A 5585-nucleotide genomic window follows, 5' to 3' on the forward strand; every position below is an offset into this window, starting at 1 on the left:
TACCTGAGTTTGGAGCTCCCCTGTCCACTTCTCTACCCCACTGTCCCTGAGCTGCCTCAGGGGCCTGTTATGGGAGGCAGGGACAAAGCCTTGCTGAAGTCCCAGCTGAAAACAACCACTGCTCTCCCCTCACAAGCCCAACCAGGCACTGCAGCACAGGGGCCTATGGGATTGGTCAAGCATGGTTTCCATTCCTGTTATTCCACAGGCTTAGAGATGGCATCCAAGAGGAGCTGTTCTGTCTCCTTTCTGGGGATGGAGCTGAGGCTGATGGGCCTGCAGTTTCCTGGCTCCTTCTTGGTGCCCTTTTGCAAGACTGCAGTGATGTTGGCTTTCCTCCACTGCTCATGCCTCTCTCCAGGGCTGTCTCCTTCCCTGACCTGCTGGCAGAGCGCCCTGTGCCAGAGGCAGGAGCAGAGATTTCCCTTGGCCCCAAAAGGGAAGGCTGGGCTCAGGCCGAGTGTCAGTGCGACCTGACAACGGGAGGAGAAAGTAGGGCGGGGACGTGGCTGCCCAGTTACCAGAGGGAGCCCCTCGGGGCTCTGGGCCAGGGGCAGTGCCCAGGCTGGGCTTGGCAGAGCCCGTCCGCTCCTGGAGGGCTGTGGGCACTGCTCTGGCCTGGCCTGGCCTGGCCCTGGGCTCCCTTGGCATTCCTGCTTGCCCTTGCCTCCACCAGGGATGGGCTGCAGCTCAATGGCCCCGGCCTGGCCGCACACTCAGGCCTGGAGCCTTCCCGTGGCTCTCCAGGGCACGAGAGCCTCAGCCCCAGCTCCCAAACACGGCCTAACAGGCTTTGCTGATATTGATCCCTGTCAGAGCTTTGAAAGCATTTTCAAAGTAACCTTGCTTGGCAACACTTTCAAGGAACAAATAAGGAAAAGCTTTTGATCTGTTAAAGAAAATTTATTGTTTTGCTCTCACTTTTCTTTTGGCGTCTTTGTGCTTCTTCCTGCATTCCTGAAAATGATAAATATACAACATAGTATTAGAAGTTTCTGAATTCACTGTATTTCTTAAATACATTCATTACAGTTAAGTAGCTGCTGCTTTAACATACAGAGAAGCAGTGGTTTACCTGACTGGACCACACAACATGATGTTATGCACACCAAGTAGAGGAGAAATCATTTGTAGTTGGTCATTACAAAGTTTCAAGCACTTCTTGAGGTCCTGACTTAATTTTGCATGCACATTCATACCTGCAATCCCTCCCCATGCTCAGCTTTCACCTAGACTTACCAGGGTACAGATGTTCCATACTCACCTCAAGCAATAATCTACGTCTGTCTTCCCAACATTCTTTTTCTTCACTGAGCTCTTCAGATCTACAGAATAATTTTGGGCCTTCTGCACAACAGAAACGTCCAATTAATAGCCTTAAACACTTGTGATTGTGATGCTGCTTCTAACAATCATGTCCAACACAGCACTAAAATCAGAAATCAATCCTTCTCATCCTTCCTGTTCTCCTGCCCCCACCACACCTTGGCTCCAGCAGAAATGTTCCCTACTGCAGCCTGGTGTGCTAAGAACAATCAAAGGCAGCAGCACTTTTCCTCAACATGCTGCAATCTCAATTGCACTGAAATTGCAGCTCTTGCATTAGAAGCTCAGCACCAACACCCCACATCTTCCCCCAGAACTGAGACCTGCTGAGGCCTGAGCTCTGCATTTCAACACACCCTGTAAATCCGGCTGGAAGACGCAGTTCACTAAGATACGCTGGCAAGAAACCAAAATGTCTAGGTAACCTGTCAAGTGACTAAGTTTTTGCTAAACTCTAAAGTTCCAGATTCCTATTAGGCAATTATCTGAAAGAAAAGAAAGCCAGAAATTTGCTTGACCTTTATTTTACCAGGACTTTCTCACAGGATTCTACCACAACTTGGATCACAAGTGAGGGTGGCAAATTTTGACTAGAAAACTTGGATAACTAGGCAGCATTTTTTCCTCCTCACTCAATTCCATCAAAAGAAAATACAAAAAGGGGTAAAGAAATTCTGTCATACCTCTAAGGCGTTCATCATCTTTGGAGAAGAAAAAAGCTCTAGCACTTTCTGTGCGTGGTAAAGAAAGAAACCTAGAAAAGGACAAAGGGATTTGAGCATCCTAAATTGTACTATCAAATTCCATGAACACAAGTTAAACCTCTAGTGCTTCAGAGAAATGGCATCCATTGAAAAGCTTTATTCCCTAGGAACCGAATAGAGCTTTTTATTTTACAAAACCCTCTTTTAAAGAGAAAACTGACTGTGTCTTGGGCTTTTGGCCAAACTCAGTTTGGAGTTGGTCAAACCAAAATGACCCTGTTAGTTTCTTGTGCTCTACTCTTTCTTTCCATATTCACATTCACATCCAATGGGCTGCTGGGAGTTTTGACTCTGTGCAGCATGAACGGTTTTCCAAGACCACTTTCATTGCTCAGAGGTGTGCAATGTCAGTTTCCCATTCCCTGAGTGCTGCTATTAATATTCCCACAGCATCCAACTACTACAGCCATGTAGACAACAAAGACAAATGCAACTTGCATTTCTTGGTCCTGTTCCATTTCTGTCATCTCAGGCTCATCGTCACCCTCAGAACTGCTGTCCTGGAAACGTGGATCCTCTTGCCACGTGGCTTTTACCAGCTTTATTGTCCCAAGCGCGTGAGGCTCTGCAATGACAGCACAAATAGAGAAAAAAGCTGGCGTTTGTACTTCCAAAAAGATCCAATTCCTCAGGAGGAGAATGCAAAGAGGTGTTAAGTGATTGGATTAGTAAGCATTGACGATAGCCATCACTCTGACTTACAGTATACCCTTGTTGCACTGGCAATGGGATGTTTACATGTTAGACATTCATAAGGTTCGATTGTTTATCAAACTGCAAAATTCTCCAGGAGACCACACCGGAAGTCCCACCAGGCATGTTCGAAATGGGTTAGTGACTCCTCCAAGACTAAGTGATGATTGGTTAGTTTGATTAGCAAGTGTCACCCATAAATTTTCTCTTGGTTGACTAAAGTGTGTTATTCCTACTGCTTCACTTGCTACAGCATTGAGCAGTATAACAAGAACAAACCTCATTTTTCTTTCTGCTTGCTTTGTTTTTCCTTTCTTCTCTGTCTTTTCCCTGGTTTGCTAGATTGTCTATTGTAAGGCTGAGTCAATTTTTGAATATACTGATCTAATTCCAAATCAGCATCCTTGCTTACAGGTAGCATGAGGTAAGTTTGAAGGCAAATCAGCTTTACAGCGAGCTGCTATGATGCGTGAGGCTTTATTAATTTCAAATATTCTAAGTATTTCCTGCAACTTCCACCTAAGATATGCTATAACCACTTGTTCTGCACTCTCAAAGAGCTGTAATCCTGTCCGTCCTGGCAGGCCAGTACTTTGTTCAAGAGCTCTAACCCAGATATGATTTCGAATCCACTTTCCAAAACAAGATGTACACCATAAATATCCCAATGACTTCTGTGAATACCAATAAACCTGATTACAATCTGCACAATGCAAAGCTACCCATGCATAGCATTTATCTTTATCCTTTTTGCAAACATAACAAGGAAGCGAATCTAAGTAAGGACCAGTATAAAATTCTGTATCTTCAACCCAATGCAACCAATTCAATGGTGGTGATCGCAAAGCCTCTTCAGCCTCTTTACTATATGAGGCTAACAGCTCAAGGTCTTTCTTTAACACAAGGTGTATCTTATTTCGTAATCGTAGTTCTTGTTCGTTATCTTCTTCAACAACTATATCCTCCTGAGGGTCCCACAACTGTAAAATTGTCCTAATCATAGAAAATTAATTAGCAATCACTGATATCCTTACTCAGATGAGATCGTTCCCTTTTTGCCTTCCTTTTCTTATCTATCTTCAATCTTGCTGCTCCTAATCTTACTGGTCCTGCCACTTGCAAACTCAATTTTTGCAGCTTGTCAATGCAGCAATCTAATGCTCTATCAGGATTCCCTTTGAAGGGTCCTACAATTGAATGCTGTGTTAAAGGTATTAATTTCCTACACCTTATAGAAACTATATGTGATTTACTTTGAACCTTAATTCTATTCACAATACATTGTACCTCCCATTGATAATAAGCAAGAATCTTCTGTTCAGGAGACTCATAAAGATTTAAAGCTATATATGCATTTTGCCCTTTTTGTCTCCTTAATTCATCTTGCCAGCTTTTACCCCACCTGTGCTTGTGTTCACAAGTGTGACACCACAAATCCCGTAATAATGATTGTTCTATCCAAAAAGTCCTATCACAACCCCCACAACGTAGGGCTATCCAGGCAGCACAATGTGAATTGTGACAGTCAAGGCAATGTTCTTTCGCTGGATTTGTTAAGCGAAAAGTTGATAATGAGTCAATGAAACGAATCAACTCCTGGGCCGTCTGGTAGTGACGTGTCAGTGCTCTGTCCACCGCTTCCGAGTACCCCTTCAATTGTAACAGTAGCGGTGGTAGTACTAGAAGCAGTTTCTTCCCCAGTCGCTCCCTGTCCTCCTCCGTAAGGCGATCCACCAGAGGCTGCATCAAAAACAGGTTTAGTCCACTTAGCAGGCACCCACAAAGGCCCTGTAGGTGAGGAAACGCAAAGATACCCCCGACCCCAATATAATACTTTTGCAGGTTTTTCCCATAATCCTGTACTTGGGTTCTTATACTTAACCCAAACCTCTGTTTCCTTAGTAGTTTCCTGACCTGACCTCGGATGATGTTTAATTGCAGGAGGGGTATCGTCTTCCCCAAAAATACATAAATGATTAATCACATACAAAACCTTAGCCAAACATGCTTGTGGATCTCTCAAATCTTGATGTTTTTCAATATACTGCTTAAGGGTACTGTTTGCTCTTTCCACTATTGCCTGTCCAGTAGGGGAGTGTGGAATACCTGTCACATGCTTAACAGACCACTGATTCAAAAATTTCTGGACCCTAGCACTTACATAAGCTGCACCATTATCCGTTTTGATACTCTTTGGAACTCCCATAACAGTGAAACAACTTAACAGATGTCTGATAACCTGTATAGCTTTCTCTCCTGCCTGAGCCATAGCCCATATGTAATGACTATATGTATCTATAGTGACGTGCACATGCTTGACTTTACCAAATCTAGCCATGTGTGTAACATCCATTTGCCATTTCTCATTTATTTCTAAACCTCGAGGATTAACCCCGATGCCTAAACCTATTCCACCATTATGATAACTACATGTCGGACATGCTCTAACAATGGCCTTGGCTTCTGACAAACTCAGCTCAAAGTGCCTTGCTAATCCTCTTGCATTTTGATGATATCTACTATGTGCTTCTCTGGCCAATGTATGCTTATCAATAGGACAAGAATTATCAATGGGTAGAGTAACCAATTTATCTGCACGTTCGTTCCCTTCTCCTAAACCTTCAGACCATTTATGACTCCTAATATGAATTACAGAATACGCTGCATTTCTCTCTCGTAAAGCCTTCCTTAACTGTATCAGTAACTCATACAATCGTTTATTATTCACTTCCTTAATTGCTGCTTCTTCTATTTGTCTGACTACTCCTGCAACATACATAGAGTCTGTGACTACATTTAAAG

The 5585-nt window shown here is 43.6% G+C and overlaps 1 long non-coding RNA gene across 1 annotated transcript; it reads right to left on the minus strand.

Moving 5' to 3' along the window:
* Positions 1-912: 912 nt before the first annotated feature.
* Positions 913-2080, minus strand: LOC134422300 (uncharacterized). Its single transcript, XR_010028772.1, has 3 exons — positions 2010-2080; positions 1265-1347; positions 913-957 (listed from the first exon to the last, which is right to left on the minus strand). It is a non-coding gene; the product is annotated as an uncharacterized LOC134422300 (long non-coding RNA).
* Positions 2081-5585: the final 3505 nt, after the last annotated feature.

The sequence above is a fragment of the Melospiza melodia genome, chromosome 10 (genome assembly GCF_035770615.1).
Source record: "Melospiza melodia melodia isolate bMelMel2 chromosome 10, bMelMel2.pri, whole genome shotgun sequence".
In the NCBI taxonomy this organism is placed as follows: Eukaryota; Metazoa; Chordata; class Aves; order Passeriformes; family Passerellidae; genus Melospiza; species Melospiza melodia.